The 18,586-nt window shown below is 32.0% G+C and overlaps 1 protein-coding gene across 3 annotated transcripts in view; it reads left to right on the forward strand.

Annotated features, from left to right (window-relative positions):
- The first annotated feature begins 1,021 nt into the window (after window positions 1-1,021).
- LOC127734655 (hydroxylysine kinase-like) overlaps window positions 1,022-18,586 on the forward strand; it is a 47,992-nt gene continuing 30,427 nt past the window's right edge. The window contains exon 1 of one of the 3 annotated variants that reach the window (XM_052244649.1): window positions 1,022-1,098. The gene's annotated coding sequence lies outside the window, so the exon portion shown is untranslated. Of the gene's footprint in view, window positions 1,099-1,432; window positions 1,560-2,579; window positions 2,711-18,586 lie in introns of those variants that run through there. The other 2 variants (XM_052244645.1, XM_052244646.1) reach the window with 2 other exon arrangements.

Consider the following 18,586-nt stretch of genomic DNA (forward strand, 5'->3'; position numbering starts at 1 on the left):
TCTATTCATTGCAGTTGGACTGCAATGTGGAATGCCCCTCGCCTCTTTTTCTATATTTGAATAGTGAGTATCCTTACAATTAAATGTTTCTTTTTTCAGATTATTTGGTTTTATTGGACTTCTTGATTATATTTTTTGATGAAAAATACTCAAGAGTCGTGAGACGGGTAATTTGTTATATAAGACCTATTGTAAGCGCCTGAAATTCAAAACATAGTAGTTTCGCCGCCATTCTTTTTCAAATTATAATGGACGTCGTTGGTTATAAAGAAGGTGATAAGTTCTGCAAAGCTATTTTAATTTCACTATGAGGCCATCAACATAAGAGAATCAACAAATTTGACTAAAAACTTTATTAAGCATACAGCTTGATACTGTATCTGTTGTTATTGTTTTACTTGTACATATCTTCATATTTATTTACGATACCATTTAATGTTGGATAACGAATAAGGCCCTTATCATACTTACCCTTAAAAGCTTGACATACTGGATTGACATAATCTTTTGTGGGAGACCGTTCGTATGTTGACATATAAATGTCTTTTTGTTTTATGATCATAGTATATGTATGTTTATACTTGTTTTACAATTCTTGTAGAAAACATACAATTAAGAATAATCTTTTAAAATGCCAACAGTATTTTCGTCTTTTAGATTATAATTTTCTTTTATTTCTCTTTCTCTCATATAGCATGTCTAGTATAAATAGTCAATAAACCTCAAAACAAACATTAGAAGTTTGTTCCTGACCCTGCTCATAGCTTCAAGTAATATCTGAATTATTTTTTTGTAACACAAAAATTGTTCCGGCGTGACATTTGTTCAGCCGGAACTTATTTCATAGGAAATATGTTCCACCGGAATTTATATCACAGAAAATTTATACCCGGAATATATATTATAAGGAAATATGTTCCAGCAGTGTAAAATTTGTTCCGGAACTAATTTTTTTACTAAATGTTAAATAAGTTCCGGTTGTTAAAGATTTACATGATGCATTAACTTTATATCAAGCAAAACATTCTATAGTTGTACCTGACAAATTTAATACTCAACATTGAAGTCTTTAAACAACACGAAAACATTCAAAATAAGGTAAATCTTTTAGAAATTCAAATTAAGTCAGCATATATATCATGTATATTGTACGTAGATAATATGATTAAAAAACAAATGCACAACTATGATTAACAACTGTGATAAATATTTAAAATACATTATTTCATTTTTCTACAAATTCTGATATGAAGTAACATATGTTGAATTGTAATATTCATAAATAAATGATTGATCTATAAAAATTTTCTGATGGATTTTTCCGGCTTATTCTTCGCTTTTCTGCCTCAATGAATTATTGTAATTAAACATTTTGCTATACTCCACAAAATCCATATTGGATGTTTACACCTTTTATTTATTACATTATCAATATAATACATGTTTTTATAATGTACTTGAATTATAACTTTAAACTCACTGATAACAATGCTCAGTATTAAAGATAACTTGTATAACCAGTGGAACATATTGCACAAACAAGGAACTTATTTCACCAGGTAAGGAACAAATCTCTCAAACCCGGAACTTATTTCACTAGGTAAGGAACAAATTTCACAAACCCAGAACTTATTTCACCATGTAAATTGTGGAACTTATTTTATAGAGATGGAACAAATCATATAGACATTATCTGTGAAAAAAGTTCTCCCGGAATATATTTGCTGTGATATTTGTTCCACTGGAACTTTTTTCACAGGAACAAATTTTGACTCCCATATTCACAACTATTCTATATATTATAGTTGTTAGACTTGGGAGGATAAAAAACTTTAAAATGTTGTAATGACATGTCCATTGAAGAAGACCGTAGATTGAACTTTAGAAGTAAATTGTCACGTTTTGTTTGTTGCTTAATTGGGTTGCTGTCAAAATTAATTATGTATACTTCACATCTCCTTTAAAATCATTCATAGAAATTAAACATTGCTTAAAATATGTTAGCATACATGTATAATTGCTTTTACCGTCTGAGAGTAGTTTTTTGTTCTTCTTATATTCCCCTTTATGCTGGTATAAATTCACAGACGTATAATTTCTTAAAGAATAATAATAATTCAAAACATGAAGGACACATATACCTTCTTCCAAAAATTCATAAAATTAATCTAGAAATAAGTAATGAGGCATTGCGAACTGGTCAGCTAGCAGGACACATTAATGTTCGTTACCGACCAATCATCAATAAGTGTAACTCTCCCGCGAAAGATACTTACTTGATCTATTTATAAATATAAAAAAAGAAGATGTGGTATGATTGCCAATGAGACAACTTGATTAACAACTGTGATAAATATTTAAAATACATTATTTCATTTTTCTACAAATACTGATATGAAGTAACATATGTTGAATTGTAATATTCATAAATAAATGATTGATCTATAAAAATTTTCTGATGGATTTTTCCGGCTTATTCTTCGCTTTTCTGCCTCAATGAATTATTGTAATTAAACATTTTGCTATACTCCACAAAATCCATATTGGATGTTTACACCTTTTATTTATTACATTATCAATATAATACATGTTTTTATAATGTACTTGAATTATAACTTTAAACTCACTGATAACAATGCTCAGTATTAAAGATAACTTGAATGTATAACCAGTGGAACATATTGCACAAACAAGGAACTTATTTCACCAGGTAAGGAACAAATCTCTCAAACCCGGAACTTATTTCACTAGGTAAGGAACAAATTTCACAAACCCAGAACTTATTTCACCATGTAAATTGTGGAACTTATTTTATAGAGATGGAACAAATCATATAGAAATTATCTGTGAAAAAAGTTCTCCCGGAATATATTTGCTGTGATATTTGTTCCACTGGAACTTTTTTCACAGGAACAAATTTTGACTCACATATTCACAACTATTCTATATATTATAGTTGTTAGACTTGGGAGGATAAAAAACTTTAAAATGTTGTAATGACATGTCCATTGAAGAAGACCGTAGATTGAACTTTAGAAGTAAATTGTCACGTTTTGTTTGTTGCTTAATTGGGTTGCTGTCAAAATTAATTATGTATACTTCACATCTCCTTTAAAATCATTCATAGAAATTAAACATTGCTTAAAATATGTTAGCATACATGTATAATTGCTTTTACCGTCTGAGAGTAGTTTTTTGTTCTTCTTATATTCCCCTTTAGATATATTTTTAGTCCTCTGTTCTTCAACGTCTGCTATTTTTGCTAGGAAGAGCTAGCTAGGTAGATCTAGACAACATCCAGCTCAGCCCAAGTGTGTGTGGGGGCACTTATTATGTAATGAGTGGAAGGGATGAGTCGCTGGGATAGGTCACTATTTGAAGCGTCATGATATTGCATGAGGTCGAGAAATTTAGGTGAAATATAAGACAAGGTTGATGATTGAATCTGAAACTAATCAGATGTCGATATCTTTTTTACAGATGCAATTAAAATCACCAGAGATTGTGTATATATGTCTCTAAAATCACTTTCGTAAATGTTTAAGATATTTGTCAAATCTATCTACTATTTACTAGTATCTCCTAATGAAATCTATCTACTATTTACTAGTATCTCCCCATGAAATAGCGTAACAATGTCAGCTATGTGCAGGTATATATACTTATTGTAAAAAATATATGATAGCTAGGGTAACTACATGTATGTTCTTTTATCATTCAAGATATATATATATATAAAGGGAGGGGTATTGGATGTCTCAGCTGCTCAACCCTGCCATAGAAAGGTCGAAGTGCCGCCGACCCCGCCCCTGAGATAAAAATTCTCGTGTAAATTAATATCAATCGAAAAGAAATTATTTAATATCTCCGTTTTAAAATGTTTGTGTTGCCTTTAGATTATCTTAATTACTGAGTACAAATAAATATAACCTAAGAAAAAAGCGTTTTCCTAAAAGTTTTCTTATGTTTTCACGTATAAAATGTACGCGTGAGCGACTGGATTGAAATAATCACGTGTGTGTTTACAAATCTTCAGGATATTCGGCTATTTATAGATAAGTGTTATCTGTGTGACGATATGCATGATTGGTAACCAGGCAAATCTATTTACTAAAATAAAGAGTTCAGATCCGACACTCTACGGGATTAAAAGACATTTACTAGGTTTGAATTGTCCCAACCAACCAACGAACTTTAATTATTACAGCGTCGGTAATATCTTCCAATCAGATAGCAAGAAAGCCTTTAGCCCGCACACTGTCGATCGTTCAACTCTTAATACCGTCTCCGAGGAGACGGTAATAAAATACTAACACCACACATAACTGTTTTGTCCAGGTTTTTATTATAAAAAGTGGTAAATTTAGAAAATGTTAGTGTTGTCGCCTATGGCAGAATAAATTTAATACTACCGTTTTCCCTACAGGTAATTTAAAAAAAAAATGATTTTAATTGTTACCTGCAATTTCCATATGAAATTGGGTCCCTGTCCGGAAATGCATTTCGGCAATAAGCCTCGGAAGTAACAATAATTATTTCTTGTTACTTTTTGACCCTCAATGCTCCACTTCATATTTTCAAAACTCGGTTAAAAAACTAATGATTATATTGACATGTTTATTTCTTTGTATATGTATTTATGATAGGTCTAGTTACCGAAGGTTAGATATGTATTTTTATTTTTGGAGGATGTGGTCGGGTAAAAACTGTGGGTAACGCAACCACTAAACACTACACGTTTGTGTCAGTGTCAGTGTCCTGCAAAAATGCACACCGGAACTCTACAACTAATGATGAAGATTCGCCCTATATCTACTAACACGGACAATAGACTATTTTCATATTACCTACTTTTGACTCCGGAGTTTATATTTTTTTCGACAGGTTACCTGATCTGTGGTAGGACATCTTGGTACTCGGTCAACTAAGAGCAACTTAAAAAAGTAAAATTAAGCTTACAATCGGTACAATTTGGGGGGGGGGGGGGGGGGTCAACTGTTTAATGTTATCTATACATGACAATGTCATGGGAAAACAGTAAATCTTCCCCCTAAATTGCACCGATTAAATGTTGGATTTTACTTCTTTTGGTTGCTCTTACCTGGCGGAGTACCAGGATGTCCTACCACATAGTAGGTAACCTGTCGAAAAATTACATAATCCGGAGTCGGTAATATGAAACAAGTTGCTTTTTTTAAAAAAAAAAGACAATACGTGAACCTTAGAACTTTTTTATTCTAATTATTAATTCAACTGAATAAGAAATTATATATCAGTGTTATCTTGGCCATGTGTTTGGAGGATAATATTTTCTTTTTATTGTAAATCATTACAATTTTGGCATGTTGAGAGAAGTGTTAAATATAAAGCAAGGAGAGAGAAAAAATTCACAGACGTATAATTTCTTAAAGAATAATAATAATTCAAAACATGGAGGACACATATACCTTCTTCCAAAAATTCATAAAATTAATCTAGAAATAAGTAATGAGGCATTGCGAACTGGTCAGCTACTATTTATAAATATAAAAAAAGAAGATGTGGTATGATTGCCAATGAGACAACTCTCCACAAGAGACCAAATGACACAGAAATTAACAACTATAGGTCACCGTACGGCCTTCAACAATGAGCAAAGCCCATACCGCATAGTCAGCTATAAAAGGCCCCGAAATGACAAATGTAAAACAATTCAAACGAGAAAACTAACGGCCTAATTTATGTACAAAAAATGAACGAAAAACAAATATGTAACACATCAACAAACGACAACCACTGAATTACAGGCTCCTGACTTGGGACAGGCACATACATACAGAACGTGGCGGGGTTAAACATGTTAGGGGGTCCCAACCCTCCTCCTAACCCGGTACAGTGGTGTAACAGTACAACATAAGAACGAACTATAAAAATCAGTTATAAAAGGCTTAACTCATCAGATGGATACAAACAGAAATACTACACAGGGTGGACGTGGCCGGGTACTTGTATATCCCAACAACAAATAGACACTAAGTACAGATCTCAGAGTACTCGCAGTTACTGACAGCTAGTTCAAAGCCACTAACAACTAATTAAAAAAATCATTCATCTAAGACTAAATTATCAATTAGTATACATCCAACATCCAATTATTGAAGGGGCATAACTTTTACATTCAAGATACAAAAAAAATCATTAATAAAATAGAGTCACACGAGGTAAAAAAAAGTATGCATTCTTATTGCCTATGATGTACGTCAATGTACACAAATATGATCATTGATAATTTAGAAGAAACTGTTATCAATGCATTAAAATTTAATGACACACAGGAGAATATACTTAAAAGATTCTCAACAAAATAGATTTAACTGCATTTGTTAAATTAATTCTTAGAAACAATGAATTTGAGTTTAATGGACTGTTATACAAACACATTATAGGAGCGCCCATTGTCACCAACATGCACAGATCTGCATCTGTCTGCCCTATTCATTAAAATCTTAGATAAATTCCAATGGAGAGAAAACATCAAATTACACTGTCACTAGGGATGACGGTTTTATGGTCTTCACAGGCAAATTAGAGCAAGTTGAAGATTTCTTTAACCTTGCAAACGAAATTGACCATCTACTTAAGTTCTAATATGAGGTGTCGACATCTAGTATGGCATATTTAGAGGGTGGTAAAGGGTTATTTTCGTGCAACGTTTTCGTCCTTTTTATTTCACGTGTTTCCGTGTTTCGACTTTTTATTTCTCGTTTTCTCGTGTTTGGTTCGATGTGCGTGCTTCGTGTTTTCCCTTAATTATTTTCAGTGTTTCGTGTCGGTACTCTTATTTTCTCGTGCTTGTCCCGCATTTGATTAAAAAGTAAACCGGGACTAATTCAAAGTCAGCCTAAATATTGTTTTAAATTATAAACTAATTAACTGGTCCCAAGATATTTATTAATGGCCTATTGTATTACTATGATAAATCGGATGCAACTAACGGATGCTAAAAGGTGACCACATGCAGGGTCGCCATGTCCATTTATAATGACTGCATGATCTCCAAGAACGGCTGAGTAATAACTTTTGGTACTTTTTTCATTAATATTGACGATTTTATTCCGTGGCTTCGTTTTTCCAGAGTGTTTTTTTTCCGTGCAACTTTGCGATATGTTATCATGTGTTTCCGTGTTCAGACCCTCCCTTTTACCGCCCTCTATTTAGATACCGAAGTGTACAAAAGTGAACGATTCCATAATAATGGAATTCTTGATGTTAAGTCACATAAATTAACTACAGGCTCTCAAGAGCCTGTGTCGCTCACCTGATTCTTCTTTGGTTTTGGAAATCATGTTAAAATAGATTAAAATCATAACAGATACCCTAATAATGAGTGAGGCCAAATTTGGTTTAATATTGGCCCTGTAATTTAATAAAAATCCTGGTGGCCATCTTGAACAGTAAATCAGCAACAAAGTAGCAACACTTCATCAGCACCTCATGTGAAACATTTATGCCATGTTTGGTTTCATTCCATTCAGTGGATCTCTTAAAGAAGACATTTGTATGTATTTCCCATAGGGTCCTATGTTAAACTAAGTCCCCCACTGGCGGCCATCTTGGATGATGGATCGGCTTCAAAGTAACAACAGCACCTCATAAGGAACATTCATGCCATGTTTGGTTTCAATCCATTCAGTGGTTCTCTAAAAGAAGACATTTGTATGTATTGTCCATTGGGTCCTTTGTTAAACACTGTCCCCAGCTGGTGGCCATCTTGGATGATGGATCAGCTTCAAAGTAACAACACTTGGTCAGCACTTCATAAGGAACATTCATGCCATGTTTGGTTTCATTCCATTCAGTGGTTCTCTAAAAGAAGACATTTGTAAATATTTCCCATTATAGGGTCCTATGTTAAACTAAGTGCCCCCCCCCCCCCCCCCCCCCCCCCCAGGCGGCCATCTTGGATTATGGATCGGCTTCAAAGTAACAACACTTGGTCAGCACCTCATAAGGAACATGCATGCCATGTTTGGTTTCAATCCATTCAGTGGTTCTCTAAAAGAAGACATTTGTAAATATTTCCCATAGGGTCCTATGTTAAACTAAGTCCCCTGCTGGCGGCCATCAAGGATGATGGATCGGCTTCAAAGTAACAACACTTGGTCAGCACCTCATAAGGAACATTCATGCCATGTTTGGTTTCATTCCATCAAGTGGTTCTCTAAAAGAAGACATTTGTAAATATTTCCCATAGGGTCCTATGTTAAACTAAGTCTCCCCAAGGCGGCCATCTTGGATTATGGATAGGCTTCAAAGTAACAACATTTGGTCAGCACCTCATAAGGAACATGCATGCCATGTTTTGTTTCATTCCATTCAGTGGTTCTCTTAAAGAAGACATTTGTATGTATTTCCCATAGGGTCCTATGTTAAACTAAGTCCCCCACTGGCGGCCATCTTGGATGATGGATCGGCTTCAAAGTAACAACACTTGGTCAGCACCTCATAAGGAACATTCATGCCATGTTTGGTTTCATTCCATTCAGTGGTTCTCTAGAAGAAGTTCAAAATGTAATAAGTTAACGACGACGACGGACGACGACGGACGACGGACGCCAAGTGATGAGAAAAGCTCACTTGGCCCTTTGGGCCAGGTGAGCTAAAAACACAGAAACGTATCAATTTTTACCAATCACTAGTGCACATCCAAAACACACATAAATTTAAGAGCATTACAGTGTGTGAATAATATAAGAAATTTCTACTTCTACCACTTAGTGACCACCTTCATTTGGTTGACTATCCTGTCACTGTTTGGTGTGCTCTTGTATATTTAACAAGTCCAAAAATAATTTTAACAGAAAAGAAATAATTTGTGCTGTACATAACATTTATACATGGTGCAAATAAAAACATGGGACTCAAAGTCAAAGTCAAAGATTTTATTGATATAAAATCCAAAATATGGATTGTCATCAACACACAAAGAACAAACATTAATCATTACAATCAATTATATAACAATACAGAACATAAAAAAAAGAAGAAAGAGGTATATATATAAATATATAATGAGTATTTTTATTTTCCCCTTCTATCTTTTTGACTGAGGAGGTACAGTTTTAGATACTAGTATTACAATTTATACAATATAAACATAAAATAACTTAAGTTAGTGAACTTCTGAACGTGTACATCTCATTAATACCTTTAATGCAACATTTACTGACATCATAATCATTACTTCGAAATATGAAATAGAATTTTTCAATGTCTGAAAGATTATTGAAAGATGGTAAAATATCAGAAATATTCTGAAAAAATTTATTCCTCAGATCATTGAGTTTGGTACATTTTATGGTAAAGTGTAATTCATCTTCAACTTCAAATTTACATAGGGGGCATAATCTGTTTTCTAAATCAATCTTTTTATGTCTGCCTTTTTCAATCATAAGGATACTATTACTTATCCTTATTCTTACAAAGTTTGAAATATCAGCTCTGTCTATATCTAATTTTAAAAAGTTCTCCATATCAAATTTCATCTTCAAATCCTTGTAGGTTCTTAATTTGTTTCCTCTTTTATCATTAACACTTTTTGAAATGGAATTCTCCCAAAATTTTATGAAATCATTTTTCAGTTTTTTATTTATAGCAAAAGTTAAACGATTTTTACTAAGTGAATTTTGATTTTCCCAGACATGTTTAAATCCAACTTTTTCAAATAACAATTTAATTTTTGTTCTATACCAGTCTGAGTTATTATTAACACTTGATGAATAAATCATATTTATTAAACTATCTGGATTTGAATTGACTACATGATGCCAGTAACCTACACACAGTTTGATAGCATCAACAGAACATGGGATCATACCCAATTCCCCCAGAACAGCCAAATTTGATGCAGTTTTGTTAACTCCTAAGATGTATTTAGCAAATTTAATTTGTACTTTTACAGGTTGATATAAAAAATATCTAGACTCCATGGAAGCATTATTTTTCAACAAAGTATCTAGACATAAAATTTCACTACAGTAAAGAAGTATAGGTTTTACACATGAGTCAAATAATTTAAGATTTGGTAATATATTTAGTTTGTCTGAATGCAGTGTTTTGGAAATGCAAAATGATGCTTTTCTAGCTTTTTTACATAAATATTCATTTGCTTTGGTGAAGCTACCTGAAGGTTTAAATAATACTCCAAGATATTTGTATTCTTGTGTAATTTCTAGTGCATATTCCTTGTACTTAAAATTGTCTTTTTTAATTACTCTTCCTGATTTATTGAATACAATAACCTTTGATTTGTCTATATTTACTGATAAATTCCATGTGTCACAATAATTTGATAACTTACTTAAACAATTTTGTAGACCTTTTGCAGATTCTGATATCAAAACAATATCATCTGCATACATAAGACATGATAAATTTACATTGTTTAATATAGTGGGGTCACATGAGTTGTCAAATATTTTGACAATATCATTAACATATAATGAAAAAAGTGATGGACTTAAAATACATCCTTGTTTTACTCCTACTTTTGATGAAAACAACGTTGTTTCACCTTCTGTAAATTTAATTGAGTATTTAACTTCATCATACATATTTTTCAAAATATTGAAAAAAACAACCTGATAGGTTATTACAGGACAATTTATATAATAATGCTTCTCTGTTAACTGTATCAAACGCCTTCTTAAAATCAATAAAACAAACATACAATGATTTAGATAACTTGAAGGCCTTATCAATAAGACATTTTAAGGTTAAAATATGATCACTAGTTCTACAGTGTTTCTTAAATCCAATTTGTTCACTGCAAACAATATTTTTTTTCTCTAGAAAATCATCTAGCCTGTTTGATAATATTTTAGTAAAAAAATTTCCAAAACAACTAGATACTGCAATTCCTCTATAATTAGAGGGGTCATTAAAACAACCTCCTTTGAAGATTGGTTTTATGAAATTTTCTCTCCATAAATCAGGATAAATTTCACATTTTAATATAGCATTGAAAATACAAACAAACACTTTTGCATTAATATTACAAGTAATTTTTAACATTTCATTTAATATACCATCAGGCCCACTGGCCTTTCCCAACTTCAACTTCTTTGCTGCTTTCTGTACCTCCTCAGTCGTAACCTCTGAATTTAAAATTTCAATATTTTGATTTTTATAAGAAGATATGTGTATATCTTCATTTTCATATCTATTTATATGATCTATATTCATTAATCGATTAAAATAATTCAGCCATTCTTTTGGGGATATATTACAACTTGGGTCGTTACTCACTTTTTCTTTTAACTGGTTAACTGACTTCCAAAATTCTGATGGGTTTTTGTCTTCAGATTCTAAAATATTTTCCAATAATTTATTTTTAAATAGTCTATGTTTCTTTCTGGTTAATTTATTGAATTCTTTTTTATTAAAAGCAACTTTTTGTCTAAAATTTTTGTCCCAAGGATTATTACTTAAATTCCTAGCCAATTGTTTCACATGTCTGTATTTAACTTCACACTCGTCGTCATCCCACAACTTTTTCTTTTTTCTCCGTTTCTGAAAATTTGGTTTATTTGAAATGTTTTTTGTACTTTTTGTTGCAGCACCAATCAAAAAAGAAGAAAATTCAGAAACTTTTTCATTTAATACTGTACAAAAACATTTTTTGTCAAGTGATTTATTAATGTTTTCTAAGTCTTCACATAATTGATTTAAATCAAAATTTAATAAGTTTGACTTGAAAGAAATTTCCTTAGTATCATTCCATCTAATGTTTCTCATATTTTTCTTTAAACAATCTTGTAAATTTGTATCAGAAAATTGAGATAGAATTTTTACATGTATAGGACAGTGGTCAGAAAGTATAGGATTGAATTCATCCACCTCAAAACTCACAATATTTTGTAAAAAATTTGAGTTACAAATGCAATAATCATCAATTGAAGCTCCAATATAGTTATGATATGTTATTTTCCCTAATGAATCACCAATGGTTCTACCATTTAAAATTCTAAGTTGAGCATCAATACATAAGTCAACAATATTCTTTCCATATTCATTTGTGTTTTGATGTAGTTCAGTATTACGAAATTTTTGTATATTATCTGCCACATAATTAAGTGGTAAAAAATTGTCAAGAACATGATCTGAGTCATTTACTATAAAATCTTGATCCCCTTTGTTAATGTGAGCATCTAAATCCCCCATTACCATAATATCTCCCAACTGACTAAATTTTCATTTATTCATGGGACTTGAAAATTAATGTGCATGCAGTAGTCTCTTGAATGAGTCAAGACTTTTTGCAGCGGTCACTGAAATAATAGTGACATCAATGAATTAAATAAACATTTAATTAACTTACAAGATAACTTAATTGATAGAGAATACTGTAAAAACGAAACAGTAAAAGTTGTAAAAATGTATATTAACGAACAGTCTTTATTTAATTGTTTTATTTTCATTTGAAACAGATTTTTTTTTATCTGATTTGTCAAAATGACAAGTGGTCATAATGATTTTCTTGTTACAAATCAAATCCCAAAGCCCACTATAACTCATTATGTAGAAACCACAGCACTATTTTAAAATATTTATCTGTGAATATCTAGACACAGATGTTTGATAACATAGGTCGTTATAATTAAATGTTGACCATTTAACTTTCACTTGTTTATCAAAGGGTACAACTGTCAACTTTGCTCAAGTAAGTAAACCCTTGCAATGCATAAAATGTAGCTTTACAATAAATATACATGTTTGAAAAGGATCTATAGATTGTTTATTATCATATATCAGATAAGTGAATTAGCTATCTATACATGTTTGAAAAGGATCTATAGATTGTTTATTATCATATATCAGATAAGTGAATTAGCTATCTGTGAAAATTCTTTATTGCCATGTTTTAAATATCTTAGATACACCGTATGGAGGTGCTCTTAATTGCAGGAAGCTAATACAGATAAAACGAATAGGTGTTCCGAATGAACAATAATTTAGCTTCCGAATATTCCTCCATAGACTATATTTCTAACTAATAAATATGCGTGAACCCTCAGGGGTTCACGCAAAACCCTCAGGGGTTCACGCAAAAAGTCTACGCTGTGGTTGTCATTTTTTCAATTTTAATTACTAGATTCCATATAGATATAAGAAGATTTGGTATGAGCGCCAATGAGACAACTCTCCATCCAAGTCAAAATTTATAAAAGTAAACCATTAAAGGTCAAAGTACGGTCTTCAACACGGAGCCTTGGCTCACATTATAGGTAGGTCCGTATGCTATTGCTTATTAACCTCACCCGGTCTCCAAAAAAAAAACCCGCGAAACCACAAGGTAGGTGAAGGAAGTCAACTTAGGAGCGCTGTGATTGGATGTAAGGGTACAATAAATTTTTTTTTATTTATCTATAAATAACTGCTGTGTGTATATTTACAATATAAATTTTGAAACCCATTGAAATATTTTCTAGAGAATTATTCGAAAAGACTTCCAAAATTTCATAAATTTGGTGTAAAATGACGGTGGGCATGGATAACATAAACAAGCTCCGTTGGAAGTTGTTCATGATACTATTTGACTTCAATTTTTAAAACAGAATAACAAGTAATAGCTTTTCTAAAAAGCTTGCCGTCTCATAGCTGATGAAAGTGGAAAATGTTTTCTCTTTGTAGTTTAATTCGTTCAGAATTGTATGTAAATTTTAGTGGATTACAAAAATTATAAAAGGCTTATACAATTTTTACATCGCGATGACCGTGAGGGCATTCCGATGTATTGCTATCGCCTAGATTTCCATTACGTAACTTTCGTTTTGGATTTGGAACCGATCTATAAACATGATAAATACGCGGATATTAACGAGTGCCAACTAACATTCCTTATCGTTTGTTATAAATACATCTCTTCAATGAATACTGATAAAAAAAAATTTTTGTTTAGAACATAAATTAATAATATGTAAATGTTTTGTCGTTAGATATATATATATATATATATATATATATATATATATATATATATAAGTAAAAATATCATTGATAATATCTAAGCACACGTAACGAAAAATTGTGTTAAAGCATGCGGAAGAATATCTCAAGAACGTTTTGCGACAATCCCGGCAAGGACCGATAACTCTGTAATTATTTTGGCGGGAAAATATGAATGCCTACTCATATCCAATCTTTTAGAAAAATCGAATTTTTACAGAAGAGTGTCCACCATGCACTTGCACTGCACTATTATTAGAATAGTATAATAGAATGATATACAAATGGATGAAAATTATATATATATGTAACTGTTATATTAATATAATATGTAACAACATACCAGTGTGTACTGATTTGTATCATTACAATATAATAGTTATTACGGCGAGGTTGAATTTCCTGTCATTTATTCATCATCCACACACGAACTTGTCTCAGAGAAAAAGATATCTTTGTACATTAACCTCAGTTTCAGGTATAGAGATGTGATTTTTTTCTGTGACAAGTGCTTTTGACCATCCACAAGAACTTGCGGTCATCCGATGTTCAGTACTTCAGTACTTTGATTTAGATTCACCAATTTCTTTTGGGGAAAGTATTGACACTGGAAATGGAGAGTAATGTATTTTTATCGATTTTTTTTTTTTCAAACAGATATCGGAGTTATTCGTTGACTTTTTCTTTGGTTGTTTGATTATTTATTTGTGTTAGAAAAGTATGGCCGCTTCCACCAGACAGTTTTTCGTTCATAATAGGCATCGAAAAGTGTAGAGAGTGAAACGTAGTAAAATTTAAACATATAAGAACACAATTAATATATTTCCAACGGTATCTCACATCTTTTCAAAAATGATCCTTAAAATGTAAAGCTTCACATATATGTATGGTTATTTTTGTTGTCGATGAAGATTTTGTCTATTCATTGTAGTTGGACTGCAATGTGGAATGCCACTCGCCTCTTTTTTCTATATTTGAATAGTGAGTATCCATACAATTAAATGGTTTTTTTTCAGATTATTTGGTTTTATTGGACTTCTTGATTATATTTTTTGATGGAAAATACTCAGAGTCGTGAGACGGGTTATTTGTTATATATAAGACCTATTGTAAGCGCCTGAAATTCAAAACATAGTAGTTTCGCCGCCATTCTTTTTCAAATTATAATGGACGTCGTTGGTTATAAAGAAGGTGATAAGTTCTGCAAAGCTATTTTAAATTCACTATGAGGCCATCAACATAAGAGAATCAACAAATTTGACTAAAAACTTTATTAAGTAACAGCTTGATACTGTATCTTTTGTTATTGTTTTACTTGTACATATCTTCATATTTATTTACGATACCATTTAATGTTGGATGACGAATAAGGCCCTTATCATACTTACCCTTAAAAGCTTGACATACTGGATTGACATAATCTTTTGTGGGAGACCGTTCGTATGTTGACATATAAATGTCTTTTTGTTTTATGATCATAGTATATGTATGTTTAAACTTGTTTTACAATTCTTGTAGAAAACATACAATTAAGAATAATCTTTTAAAGTGCCAACAGTATTTTCGTCTTTTAAATTTATAATTTTCTTTTATTTCTCTTTCTCTCATATAGCATGTCTAGTATAAATAGTCAATAAACCTCAAAACAAACATTAGAAGTTTGTTTCTGACCCTGCTCATAGTTTCAAGTAATATCTGAATTATTTTTTGTAACAAAAAATTGTTCCGGCGTGACATTTGTTCAGCCGGAACTTATTTCATAGGAAATATGTTCCACCGGAATTTATATCAGATGTCGATATCTTTTTTACAGATGCAATTAAAATCACCAGAGATTGTTCATATATGTCTCTAAAATCACTTTCGTAAATGTTTAAGATATTTGTCAAATCTATTTACTAGTATCTCCCCATGAAATAGCGTAACAATGATAGCTATGTGCAGGTATATATGCTTATTGTAAAAAATATATAATAGCTAGGGTAACTACATGTATATATATATAATAGCTATTATATCTATGTTTTATCATTCAATATATATATATATATATATATATATATATATATATATATATATATATATATATATATATAAAGGGTGGGGTATTGGATGTCTCAGCTGCACAACCCTGCCATAGAAAGGTCGAAGTCAGCGCCGCCCCCGCCCCCTGAAGATAAAAATTCTCGTGTAAATTAATATTAATCGAAAAGAAATTATTTGATATCTCCGTTTTAAAATGTGTGTGTTGCCTTTAGTTTATCTTACTGAGTATAAATAAATATAACCTAAGAAAAAAACATTTTCCTAAAAGTTTTCTTATGTTTTCACGTATAAAATGTACGCGTGAGCGACTGGATTGAAATAATCACGTGTGTGTTTACAAATCTTCAGGATATTCGGCTATTTATAGATAAGTGTTACCTGTGCATGATTGGTAACCAGGCAAATCTATTTACTAAAATAAAGAGTTCAGATCCGACACTCTACGGGATTAAAAGACATTTACTAGGTTTGAATTGTCCCAACCAACCAACGAACTTAATTATTACAGCGTCAGTAATTATCTTCCAATCAGGTAGTAAGAAAGCCTTCAGCCCGCAGACTGTCAATCGTTCAACTCTTAATACCGTCTCCGAGGAGACGGTAATAAAATACTAACACCACACATAACTGTTTTGTCCAGGTTTTTATTATAAAAAGTGGTAAATTTAGAAAATGTTAGTGTTGTCGCCTATGGCAGAATAAATTTAATACTACGGTTTTCCCTACAGGTAATTATAAAAAAAAATGATATTAATTGTTACCTGCAATTTCCATACGAAATCGGGTCCCTGTCCGGAAATGCATTTCGGCAATAAGCCTCGGAAGTAACAATAATTATTTCTTGTTACTTTATGACCCTCAATGCTCCACTTCATATTTTCAAAACTCGGTTAAAAAGCTAATGATTATATTGACATGTTTATTTCTTTGTATATGTATTTATGATAGGTCTAGTTACCGAAGGTTAGATATGTATTTTTATTTTTTGGGGGATGTGGTCGGGTAAAAACTGAGGGTAACGCAACCACTAAACACTACACGTTTGTGTCAGTGTCAGTGTGTCTTGCAAAAATGCACACCGGAACTCTACCACTAATGATGAAGATTCGCCCTATATCTACTAACACGGACAATAGACTATTTTCATATTACCTACTTTTGACTCCGGAGTTTATATTTTTTCGACAGGTTACCTGATCTGTGGTAGGACATCTTGGTACTCGGTCAACTAAGAGCGACTTAAAAAAGTAAAATTAAGCTTACAATCGGTACAATGTTGGGGGGGGGGGGGGTCAACTGTTTAATGTTATCTATATATGACAAAGTCATGGGAAAACAGTAAACCTTCCCCCTAATTTGCACCGATTTAATGTTGGATTTTACTTCTTTTGGTTGCTCTTACCTGGCCGAGTACCAGGATGTCCTACCACATAATAGGTAACCCGTCGAAAAATTACATAATCCGGAGTCGGTAATATGAAAAAAGTCTACGCTGTGGTAGTAATTTTTTCAATTTTAATTACTAGACTCCATATAGATATAAGAAGATGTGGTATGAGTGCCAACGAGACAACTCTCCATCCAAGTCAAAATTTATAAAAGTAAACCATTATAGGTCAAAGTACGGTCTTCAACACGAAGCCTTGGCTCACATTATAGGTAGGTCCGTATGCCATTGCTTATTAACCTCACCCGGTCTCCAAAAAAAGACCCCGCGAAACCACAATCCCGTCTCCTCGAATGGGACCTACTGAATTAGATTTATCACCGGGTTTTTACTTACATGAGCAACAAGACGGGTGCCACACGTGGAGCAGGATCTGCTTACCCTTCCGGAACACCTGAGATCAAACCGGTTTTTTGATAGGGTTCGTATTACTCAGTCTTCAGTTTTTTATGTTCTGTTTTTTTTTAACTGTTGTTTGTATGTTGGTGTTTTTCTGTTTTTTTTTTGCCATGGCATTGTCAGTTCGTTTTCGACTTACAAGTTTTACTATTCCTTTGGTATCTTCCGTCTCTTTTTTATGATGATTTTCGCACACATTGTGCTTCAATCTATAGGAAAGTTCATAAACTATTTTATTAATGCCACGGTAAAATGAAATCGGGAAATTTATTAATATTTAAACCGCGATGTATCATTATTATGATAGTGAACTACAAATTTCTTCAAGTTTCTATCAGCAAACACATACTACAAGGTCGAATATTTCATTGGAGATATACGTAGCTGTAAAAAGGTACATTGTAACTAATAGCATAATTATATTTTAAATTATATCCTTTGATATAAAAAACAGAAGATGTGGTATAATTGCCAATGAAACAACTCGCTACCAGAGATTAAATGACTTAGAAGTAAACAACTAGCCTGAGAGGTCACCATTTTTTATGTTTGTTTTTTGTTTTTCATGTTTATTTCGGTGTGTGTATGCAGAGACATATGTGTATATATGTCTCTGGTGTTTGCATGGGGGTCGTTAGTTCATTTAATTTAAAACTGAAGCCATAAGTATGGCACGCCTGAACCACTTTTATAGATTATCCTAGATTA

The sequence above is a fragment of the Mytilus californianus genome, unplaced genomic scaffold (assembly GCF_021869535.1).
Source record: "Mytilus californianus isolate M0D057914Y unplaced genomic scaffold, xbMytCali1.0.p SCAF_3, whole genome shotgun sequence".
NCBI classification, from domain to species: domain Eukaryota; kingdom Metazoa; phylum Mollusca; class Bivalvia; order Mytilida; family Mytilidae; genus Mytilus; species Mytilus californianus.